We start from the raw sequence: 13,054 nt of genomic DNA, 5'->3' as shown, positions 1-13,054 counted from the left end.
GATACATTATGCATCCACGGGATTGCCTGTGTCATTGAAATGATTACTGTTGAGACCATCTACTGCGGAAGTTAACAAAACCGCATTCAATTTGTATGTGCGGCCAAATTCGCATAGGAAAACTTGTGTGTCTGAATCACATTAGCTCTGAATGCTGTCCAATTTGTGTACCGCTACAGATCTCCAATACAGCATCAACCCCAGCTATATACACTGACCGCGGGTAGCTGATATATAAGTAACTACTGTAATGTCAACATTACATTTATCCGAATTGAATACTGATACTTGACTTGAAGAAATGGTTCACAGATCCACCCTAGTGGCTACTGTGGGTGCTGGCAGTGAGATCAGAAGTTAGTGGACTCAAACCTGGCTGAAGGCGTTGGATTTTAAAGGGCAATAAAATCCTGTAGTTATATGTATAAATTCATTTAAATAAATGTAGCACACTTCACATTAAGAAATAAAAAATGGAAACTGTGTTTTATATGATGCATATAATAATTCAAATAATAGACTTAAATTAATAAAAAAACTGATTTAACAACGAAAATAAAACCATAATTATTCCATTCTCATTATCTGAAGAATATAACAAACCTCCTACATCTATATTAAGTATTAAATTTCATAACTCTAACTATTGCCTTATACAATGTAAATGTCCGATTATTAAGGAGTCCTCTGAAGTTAAGTATTTAGGCATAATTTTCGACAATAATTTAAAATGGAACCAACACATTAATTACCTTTGTAATAAATCACGTAAAATAATATATTATTGTGTTTTATTAAGGAATTACTTGTCAATAAGTTTATTATGCAAAATATATTTAACTTTAATTCAATCGTTAATTTTGTAAGGAATTATAGGACGGGGTAGCTTATTTAAATCCAATTTTAATCCACTTTATTTATTACAGAAGAAAATAATTAAAATATGTCTTCACAAATCTATTGATTTTATATCTCAAAAATTGTTCATAAAATAAGACAAATTTATTATATTGTATTCATAAAATTCATACATAAAAATCGAAATAATTTTGAATTGTATTCTCATAGTTATGAAACAAAAGGTATGAATTCTTTAGGATTGTTTGAACCAAAATGCAACACTACTACAGTATTTAATCATAGTAATAATTTAGGCCCAAGAATATATAACAAATTTATATATATGTATATACATATATAGGCCTATATACCATATATATATATATATATATATATACACTTCTACAAGAAGTTCCAGCTGAACAACGACTTCATTCGTGATGTTTCCCTTGCCGCTATCAGAGGATCACTTGCCATTTTAAAATACCATCTGTACTTTGTTTCCTAAAAAGGGATACTTTTCCTCGAATGTTTAATCTGTTTGTTTACTATGTTTAGGGCTGTTATATGCATGCTATTATCTTTCCTGTACTTAATTTTCCCTTTTGTTCGTTCCCCTCATTTCTCTTTTGTGGTCTGTTTTTGTTTTCACTCAATATGTTTATTATGCTTTGTCCAATGAGGCAGTCCCGTCATTGAGAAAGCTGAAAGAGTGTCTTTCAATGTGCATAATTTAAGCTTCCCTTATGAAAAGGTTGCCAGATTTGACAAAGCGTATTACATATATAATTTGGAAACACACCTAAAAGGTAAAATGATTTACATTTGAAACGGTTAGGGAATCGAATATACAAAACGTCAGAAAAATTTACACCTAAGTAGCGTTTGTGCTCATTTACAGTTAAGAAAGGGATAGTAGTATCATCAGATATGTTAGAATGATTTGAATGACATATAGTTCTAGTATTAAATTTAAAAAGTTGTGTATGGATTTTATAAAAATTGGAAAATTGTAAATTTAAATTTATATGTTCTTATTGCGTAGTAGATATAAGACAAATTGTATTATATACTTCTTAATTTAAATTCAGGAATCCGCCCCTGAGCACGAGTTCTACTCTTTCAGGGGCGAGCTAAAGTTTTTCTGTTTATATTATATTTTATGTTACAATGATTAGCAAAATAAATAAATAAACAAACAAAAACAAACAAACAAATAAATAAATAAATATGACTAATGATAGATTACCAAAACAAATTATGGATTATGCACCAAAAGGATATAGAAATGTCGGAAGACCGAAAATAAGATGGACGTTGATTTAAGCCTTGAAGACGGAACAGACCAATACGCCTGAAGAAGAAGAATAAATAAATAAATAAATATACGCCCTATGGGTGGTGGTTCTAATCAGTTGCAAAAGAAAATTGTGTGTATTTGCATTATGTACGCTATAAATTTTGTAACGGAAAATTAATGAAGTGCAAAATCCTCAATTAAAGTCTTGTGAAATACGAGTTCCCACAGGAACACTCTGAGTTCGGAGGAAGAAAAGCGAGCTGGTAGAACTCGATACGAGCACTCAGGAGTTCACAAAGCGGTCACCGTAGGCTCAATTAGGCACAGGCATAGTGACGTAGCTGCATTATCACTTACGCCTCTCGCTTTCATGGTCCTGCGAACACACAGAGAGGTGGGTGGGTCCGGGGGTTCGTGCCAAGGAGGCCACCGTCTTCTTTCCACTGCCGCGCCGCCCCGCGCCGCTTGGGTTCCAACAGCATACTGTCATCACAAATAATTTCCGCTCCACGGTAATTACGTCTTCCAGCTCCGTTCCATAAGTCTCAATACATTTCTCGTTATCTGTTGCATTTAACGTGCATCATAATAAAATTCTTATCTTCAGTGTATCGATTTACTTTTATCGGCTTTCATATACTATATCACAATTTCTATCATCATCATCATCATCATTATTATTATTATTATTATTATTATTATTGTTATTATTATGTTAGGAGAAAATCCTCAAACGATTAGGGAAAACGCGGAAATTCTACTTGAAGCAATAAAGAGATAGGGTTGGAAGTAAATCCCGAAAAGACTAAGTATATTATTTATGTCTCGTGACGAGAATATTGTACGAAATGGAACTATAAAAGTTGGAGTTTTATCCTTCGAAGAGGTGGAAAAATTCAAATATCTTGGAGCAACAGTAACAAATATAAATGACACTCGGGACGAAATTAAACGCAGAATAAATATGGGAAATGCCTGTTATTATTCGGTTGAGAAGCTTTTATCATCTAGTCTGTTGTCAAAAAATCTGAAAGTTATAATTTATAAAACAGTTATATTACCGGTTGTTCTATATGGTTGTGAAACTTGGACTCTCACTTTGAGAGAGGAACAGAGATTGAGATTTTTTGAGAATAAGGTTCTTAGGAAAATATTTGGGGCTAAAAGGGATGAAGTTACAGGAGAATGGAGAAAGTTACACAACACAGACGCATTGTATCCTTCACCTGACAAAATTAGGAACATTAAATTCAGACGTTTGAGATGGGCAGGGTATGTAGCACGTATGGGCGAATCCAGAAATGCATATAGAGTGTTAGTTGGGAGGCCGGAGGGGAAAAGACCTTTGGGGAGGCCGAGATGTAGATGGGAAGATAATATTAAAATGGATTTGAGGGAGGTGGGATATGATGATAGAGACTGGATTAATCTTGCTCAGGATAGGGACCAATGGCGGGCTTATGTGAGGGCGGCCATGAGCCTCCGGGTTCCTTAAAAGCTAGTAAGAAAGTAGGTAAGTAAGTAAATAAGTAAGTATTATTATTGTCATTAGTATTATTATCATTATCATCAATGGTATTGTTTAAATGAATACTATAATGTACTCATTATAGAATGGCCTGTCATATTTGTAACTTATTTGACACCAATTCTTGGATTTCTCTTGCAATTTTATTACATTAAAATTACTGAATCGTAATCATAATTCATTCTCTGTGTTCAAGAACGTTCTTCAGACTAACACATGAGCTTAAGTAAAGAAAAACTGAGAAATTATTGGTAATACATTTTTTCAAATAAATTAAAAATGTAACTTAATGTAGAACTCAATTTTGAGAGTGCATATTTTAAATGTTTTTCGCTTCATTGTGTATATTTTGTCATATGGTAGTGCATGAATGAATGTATGCATGTTTTAAGTGAAGTTTTGATAGTGCAGTCCACACCTGTGAAGTAACGGTCAGCGTGTTTGGCCGCGAAACCAGGTGGCCCTGGTTCGAATCCCAGTCGGGGCAAGTTACCTGGTTGAGGTTTTTCTGGGGTTTTCCCTCAACCCAATACGAGCAAATGCTGGGTAACTTTCGGTGCTGGACCCCGGATTCATTTCACCGGCATTATCACCTTCATATCATTCAGACGCTAAATAACCTAAATGTTGATACAGCGTCGTAAAATAATCCAATAAAAAATTGATAGTGCATGGAAATCCGGGCTCTACATGACACTTATTTCACTCTATTTCTTATATTTTATGGTTTTTTGTTTCCGTAGTTTATTATTATTATTATTATTATTATTATTATTATTATCATCATCATTATTATTATATTTTTAAGATTAGCATTCTGTATTATTTTATTACAAAACTTAAATACAGTCACCAGTTTTCACAAATTAGATTTGTTTCACCTGCTCTCTCGTCACTATAATAAAGATTATGAAACTGAAGTGAACATAAAACGAAACTTTCGTTCATCTAGTCAGCATGCAGAAAAGTAACCATTAGACAAAATACAGGACAAACAAAAAACAAAACCACACCTCGTTACTACAAAATAGGGAAATATCTTCTCTTCCCTGTCGATAGTACAGTATATTCCTGGTCTTATTAATTACGAACTTCAGTACCTGCAACTTCCGATAGTTTTCCAGTCCTCTTTGTGATTTACAATCGTCTAGTCTCTAACTGATGAGTTAATTCTGCGTTAATGATATAGTACGGTGATAATAGTGTAATAACATTGCAACTAGCAAGAGAATTCTTCTTCATAATCCCTTCATCAGCTGCAGATCTCACAGGACCTGGTGGGAATCGAATCTCGTTCCCCTAATGAGAGCCGTTGGTTTACTAACTGGGTCACTGTTGAGTTAGTAGTAATTATAGACTAGCCACTACACCTTAGAGTTCGTTTTGTGTGTCGCAACAACAAATAAGTGATTTCGAAAGAACGAAGTGTAAAGAACATCTTAGTTGGAACGGATCGGGCCGTTGGTTTTAAATTGCTCTAAATTAAATTTCTACAGCCGCACAGTTAATGAAATTGTTAGAACATTTAATTTTTACGCCGAATACCTGGTCTCAAAACTCGAAGAGGTCATTAAAGCTATGGATCTGTGAAATTTCTAACTTCTACATTTTCACACAAATTAATCTGAAACTTTACCACTTATTTCTTGCAATATGGACATGCAATACACAAATTGTCACTTTGATATTAGAATTAGTTTACCTATAACTAATTTTTGTCTGCTTTTTTAATATTGAATTATAATTGTTCCAATTTTCATAGTTTACATAATTTTACTATAAATTTATATTTAATTTATTTCTGATGTATGTATTTAAAATATGACACATGCTTTTCATATTTTTCCAATTACTTTTTGAGAAAAAACATTTACCCTCTTAGCTGTTAATTTTTTTATAACATCCTCAATATATGGTGATTTGAATATTATCAGTAGCAGAAGAAAGGGGATATGTCAGTTCACTTCACATGTTTTTGTGGACTTCTGTGCAAAATTTCACGGAGATTGGAGAAAAACTATATTCATTAGAGTATTTTGAATGTTACAAAGTGTTGAAAATTGTAAAATCGAGAAAACGAGTACAAAAGTACAGCATGTACAAAAATAGTACATTACGCAACGAGCCTATAATGGTAGTAATTAAGACGCGAGTATGTTTATTTATGAAACGAGCGCAAGCGAGTTTCATTATTTTCATACGAGCGTCTTAATTACCATTGTAGGCAAGTTTCATACGACTTTTTATGCTCGACCATATTTCTAACTTGAAATTATTCATAAGTATTCATGTTATGGTTATTTAAGTGAGGAGCGGAACTGACCTGATTGTGAGATGTGCGCAGACGCGAAAGTATTGATTTTCTTCCGAGCCACGAATGTCATTGACCTTGATATAATCTAGAGAATATTTTTTTATTTTATTGGGTTATTTTACGACGCTGTATCAACATCTAGGTTATTTAGCGTCTGAATGAGATGAAGGTGATAATGCCGGTGAAATGAGTCCGGGGTCCAGCACCGAAAGTTACCCAGCATTTGCTCGTATTGGGTTGAGGGAAAACCCCGGAAAAAAACCTCAACCAGGTAACTTGCCCCGACCGGGATTCGAACCCGGGCCACCTGGTTTCGCAGCCAGACGCGCTGACCGTTACTCCACAGGTGTGGACATCTAGAGAATAACATGAACATTAGTCTTGATATCACCTGGAAATTGATTTAGAATTGAAAGCGAGATGACTAAATTGAATTTATTTGAATATTATTTACAATTAACGCTAATTATTATAGTAAAAGAACATAACCTTCTGCGACAGTATTGGATTTCCAGCTTCTGTGACTTTTCGCTAATTGTCTTTCGATTGCATATCCGAGAATAATCGATACTTGCGGTTTCATAATGGTACAATGGTGATTTCTCATTAGCTGAACAACTGAATTATAATGAATAGGTGTACTTTAATGAGGTGCATTAAAGGGCTGCTACCAAGTGTATAATTACTACATTTCGGCATGGTCGAGCATAAATTAAATTATGGTTTATTTAACGATGTTCGCAACTGCCGAGGTTATATCAGTGTCGCCGGTGTGCCGGAATGTTGTATCGCAGGAGTTCTTTTACATGCCAGGAAACCTACTAACATGAGTCTGTCGCATTTAAGCACACTTAAATGCCATCGACCTGGGCCGGGATCGAATCCGCAACCTCGAGCACAGAAGGCCAGCGCTATACCGACTATGCTACCCAGGCCGAATACAGCATGTATATGATAGATACTATCGATATCATATTTTCTTCCTATACAAGTCTACACATTTTTGTCCTACATAACAGAGAGAAATATGAATTGAATGTAAAGTAAAATTAGTTACAATGAAGTACAAATTCTGTCAGAATGACAGCTGAGTGTCAGTTTAAAGGGCTGCAGCACATGCTGCTCCCTTTAAATTCGTTCTGTGAGGCTTTAAATTGTCATATGGCTAAAATAAGAACAGATTTTAAAAACTAAAACCTTATTTTATTTTTTAGAGTTAAAAACAAAATTTTCATTTTTTTAATAGTTATTTCGTTATTTTCACTGATTCATAGGCTAAAAATCTGTATCTGATATTGCATCCTTAGAATAATACTGTTGTAATTACCGAAAGTTAGTTTTAAGTAAATGCAAGATAAACACGTTACGTTATATGACAAAAGAATGATGAGATTAGTGAAAAATGTGGAATGCAGGATGTGACAAAATGGATCAAGACTAGAAGAAAAGGATGGCGTTACCATGTATTAAGGATGACGGAAGACCGACTCCCGAAAATCGCAATGAAAGGAAAGTTGGACATCCCAAGACCTTTGGGACGACCCCCTAAACCAGGCTTGCACAAGGTTTGCGTTCTCCGAGCCGGCTCACAGGTCATGAGCGGAATGCAGATATTAGCTGCGCTCCCTATAAGGGTGGACTGGAAGAAGGGGTGATCTCGTACAAAATATACACAAAAGGAAATACAACTGGTACTAGTAAGAGTATTTATGAAATGAATTCCCGTTCAGTGTTTGCAAGACTATCTTGGACTATTATTAATTAATAAAGAAATATTTATTTTACAGAAGTAATAGAAATTCTATAGCTACTTAAATGTACAATATCATTTTGTTATATTTTTATTTATCAGTACATCAAAACGATGTTTTATGCTGTTGGCAGATGAAAGGAACAGTAGCCTACTGATCGTAATGAAACATCAGTTACAGATGTTTGATGCTTGCCTTTATTAAAGTTGATTATAGAAAAAAATTTGCTCACAAATATAAATGTTGAGCCAAACATAGCAATCATTTTCACAACCAGCCTATGTAGTCGTCGATATTATTGCTAATGTTTAGTTTGTAAAACTTAACCAAGCTAGTAGTATTATTCAAACGAGCTTTAGCCCTTAGGTCACATTGAAGATCAATAAGTTCGAGCTGTAAATCGTTAAATGTTAAATGTTACGTTCCGTCTTTTAGATTCCTCCATACTGTACTCGTACTGTAGCAGTAGGTAAGCAACGTGAAATAGTTACTGAGAATAGGCCTACACACTGCACTCCACTAGATAGCTGAGTGGTCGTTTCCCTCTCCTCTACCTGAGGCAAATCTATGTCATTCTGACGTATCTTCCTCTCCGTTTCGGCGAGCGGTAAACACCGCTCTCCCCCTCCGAAGGAGCGCGCGCGCTCGTTGAGCGCTGAGCGCTGTTTGTGCAGATATGCCCTAAACGGTGGAAGGAAAGTTGGACACCAACGTCGGATTAAGACAGCAAAGTTGGAAAATACAGGATTTATTATTCAGGGCTGCGATATGGACGTTGTGGCAGATTTTTGCGGACCACTTTTCGAAATAGAACGTTATAGCCTAATATATTTGATTACTTACTTACTTACAAATGGCTTTTAAGGAACCCGAAGGTTCATTGCCGCCATCACCTAAGCCCGCCAGCGGTCCCTATCCTGTGCAGGATTAATCCAGTCTCTATCATCATACCCCACCTCCCCCAAATCCATTTTAATATTATCCTCCCATCTACGTCTGCCTCCCTAAAGGTCTTTTTCCCTCCGGTCTCCCAACTAACACTCTATATGCATTTCTGGATTCGCCCATACGTGCTACATGCCCTGCCCATCTCAAACGTCTGGATTTTAAGTTCCTAATTATGTGCGTGCAGTTCTGCGTTGTGTAACTTTCTCCATTCTCCTGTAACTTCATCCCTCTTAGCCCCAAATATTTTCCTAAGCACCTTATTCTCAAACACCCTTAACCTATGCTCCTCTCTCAAAGTGAGAGTCCAAGTTTCACAACCATACAGAACAACCGGTAATATAAATTCTAACTTGTTTTATAAATTCTAACTTTCAGATTTTTGGACAGCAGACTGGATGATAAGAGCTTCTCAACCGAATAATAACATGCATTTCCCATATTTATTCTGCGTTTAATTTCCTCCCGAGTGTCATTTATATTTGTTACTGTTGCTCCAAGATATTTGAATTTTTCCACCTCTTCGAAGGATAAATTTCCAATTTTTATATTTCCATTTCGTACAATATTCTCGTCACGAGACATAATCATATACTTTGTCTTTTCGGGATTTACTTCCAAACCGATCGCTTTACTTGCTTCAAGTAAAATTTCCGTGTTTTCCCTGATCGTTTGTGTATTTTCTCGTAACATATTCACGTCATCTGCATAGACAAGAAGCTGATGTAACCCGTTCAATTCCAAACCCTGCCTGTTATCCTGAACTTTCCTAATGGCATATTCTAGAGCGAAGTTAAAAAATAAAGGTGATAGTGTATCTCCCTGCTTTAGCCCGCAGTGAATTGGAAAAGCATCAGATAGAAACTGACCTATACGGACTCTGCTATATGTTTCACTGAGACACATTTTAATTAATCGAACTGTTTTCTTGGGAATACCAAATTCAATAAGAATATCATATCATACTTCCCTCTTAACCGAGTCATATGCCTTTTTTAAATCTATGAATAACTGATGTACTGTACCCTTATACTCCCATTTTTTCTACGTCTTAAAAACAGAAAGTAAGAAGTAAATAATCTCCCAGTATATATTTCTAACAGAAAATGTGGTATATTCTGTGTATATTGAAGAGAAAAATACTCTAACTTGATAAGAGGAAAAAGAATAAATAGACTTACAGATATAGAGCATCTTTTCGAAAAGTCATTTGATTCCACTGAAATAATTTCAATTTTCTGAATTTCGATTTACGCAGTGAAACTGGTAGAATCTCTTCAGTAAAACAAACGTACTGGAAATAGGACTGAATAATTTATTAGGCACATATTTTACGTAGTACGTGGTTGAGTTTAAAATATTCAGGTCTGAAAGAGATGTGTTAAAGCAGATCAGTTCCTCTTCACTACGGTTAACAACTCTATCACAAGCTTCAACAAGCGGGAAATACCATTAAGACATAAGTAATGAAAACACACTTGGCATAATGGAGGCTGTATTAACAACTACACAATCGAGCCAAATGTCCTGAAAGATATAGTAACAAACACTATGAAATATTACGTAGCTGGATACCACATTCCTTACAGATACAGAAACTGAAATGCGGTAGTTCTGCACATACAGTACATTAACCAACAATGCACTAGAATTTAACTACAAAAATTAATGTCGAGTGTTTACTGGGAAAAAGGACCGAAGCATAAAGAAGTATGGATGATCTACTTCCCTGTACTCTGTACTCGTGTCGTATACAAGAAACCTTCAAGTTTAACGCTATGTCTTTATTGATCTGACTCTTCGAACGGTTATGTTCTAGAGCTTGATATGGCCTTCGAATTTCCAGCAATATTTTCAGATTTTATATTCAGTTTAGTTTAGATCCCTAATTGTAAATTTCTATTATATATAAATTATTTTATATGTAGGGTAAAGGTTGGTAATATTGTGATACTAATAATATTTTTTACAATTTCACTGAGCGAGAGGAAGACTGGTTTTTTGCGTCAACGTATTAAGGGAATGTTCGTGGACAAGTTTCTGCACAAAACCGGTCCTTCTCTCGCTCAGTAAAATTGTAAAAAAATTCTCAAAAAGTGCTATCATAATATTATTAGTATCACAATATTACCAACCTTTACCCTATATACTGAGTGGAAGTAAAATACGGTAAAATCACATCATTCATGATGGAGACATAAACATAACCGCAAAGATACTTGGTAACCATGGAAACATAACAACGACGCAATTTCCTCATAATATTATTCTGTCGTATACTTCAGCGCTCCACGATTGTGTACTGTTTGCAAATCACGTAAACATAAACATGAAAGTTTGGAGTTCGCAAACTTTCATGTTAACGTCTAACGGCAATGTTAATGTCAGTGTTTATGTGAATCATTGTGAATGATCCCATTTGGTAACCTGGTCACAAACTTCTGTGTTTAAGTTACGTTTATGTTTAATTTTCATTGCGAATGGACCTATAATCCTGCAGATTGAAAGGGTCGATAGGGTACACGTAAATGAATAGAAAACCTATATTTCGTTTTGTGATTAAATGCATGATTAATTAGAAAATTAAGTTGGAAGTTTCAGCAGTCTGGCAACATCGCCGCTAACACAGTCCTATTTCTTCTCTTTATACAGATGTAATAGGTCAACGAACTCAGATCAAATTTTAAATTAATACTTTTAAATTAAATTTACACGAAAATCTATTGAAACTAGTGGCTTGTGCAGCAAATGCTGCAAACTAAGTTCATTAGACGTTCAAATAAACATTTTTCAGATTTATTTTCAATGAAGAATACCAGGCATTCTGAAAGTTATTTGTTTCTATAATAATGAAAGATACTCTCTCTCTCGAGCCAATACTGAAGAGAATCACGCGTATAAATATCTACACCACACCGCCATTAAATATATGAAAATGACCCAACCCCACATGATTAATAACTATAAAAATATTTGATTTTTAATAATATTATTATCTTACGTAAGTTTTATAGCTTTCAGTAACATATACTATATAGCCGCCACTCAGTAAAATATAGAAATCAAAATCTAATTTAAGTTATTCTCTACATCCACTTATATAACCCCAAAACGTTTCACTTTCATATCATGAATATAGCATTAATATGTACAATTAATGAAAAATAGTCACATCATGGCATTAACTACAATAATATTTCATTTCTAATGGTAATAATGTCATCAAACCACCTCAAGTTTTGTAGTTTTTAATATCCAATACACAGCTATACCCAGAAAATTACACACCACAGAATCGAACCTGTAAATTATTTTTAGTAAGTTAAGTTTTTAATAACCAATTTAATTTGAGCTCTAAATATTTCAGCATCCTTGCAGATCATGGCCTTCGTGCAATATTGTTTACTGTAGTTTGTGTTTTGTTTTATTCTGAAATGCAACACGGCCGACTTGATGCTCGCTTCGCTTCTCCTTTACTGGCCTTGACAATTCATTTTGATCCCTGTGTTAAAGCGAAGGGAACATCAAGTCGGCCGTGAATGCAATTAGCTAGTTCTCAAAACTGACGACAGATGGATTTTGGAAAATAGGAAAATTATGTTGAAAAATTGACATTTCACTGAAAACTACTATTTTTCCGAAAAACTTTGAGTTCCAAGCTTCAAAATGAGGGGTCATTTATTAAAATCCTTTCAGCCATTTTCCCGTAATTTCCATTACCAATTCAAATTATATATATATATATATATATATATATATATATATATATATGTGTGTGTGTGTGTGTGTGTGTGTGTGTGTGTGTGTGTGTGTGTGTGTGTGTGTGTCAGAGGGATAGATGACTCTCTAAGAGATTTTCTATGAATATGGTCAAAAATGCCGATCCCACTGACAATAGTTACCAAATAAGAGGGTGTTATACATTTGGAAAGAAAAAAAAACACTTTTTTCTGATAAAACTATGAACTTTCCACTAATATGGTATTGTACTTTTTGTTACATAAAACATGAGCTATTCGCTTGAAAATCTGCAGAGTTATTTCATTGTCAATTTGTATATTGCAAACTTCACACTCTATTTTATAAAATTCGCATTACAGATGCTTAAATTTCTGCATATAGTACTCCAGAATTCATTTGAATATAGAATCATGAGCATGAGCATGAGCAAAGCAAGTCATTACACACTACCACTACTACTACTAACGATCAATATTATTTAATTACGCTGGTACACTAGGATGGAAGCGTACGATAGGTTTACGTGTAACAGTTTCGAACAGTAATTACTCAGATTCTGTAAACGATAGACAATACAACTACATAACATGTAAATGAAAGAGTCAATGAAGAGCTTTATATTTGTGTATTTTGTT

This window comes from Periplaneta americana, chromosome 2 (genome assembly GCF_040183065.1).
Source record: "Periplaneta americana isolate PAMFEO1 chromosome 2, P.americana_PAMFEO1_priV1, whole genome shotgun sequence".
In the NCBI taxonomy this organism is placed as follows: domain Eukaryota; kingdom Metazoa; phylum Arthropoda; class Insecta; order Blattodea; family Blattidae; genus Periplaneta; species Periplaneta americana.
This window is presented reverse-complemented; position numbering follows the sequence as displayed.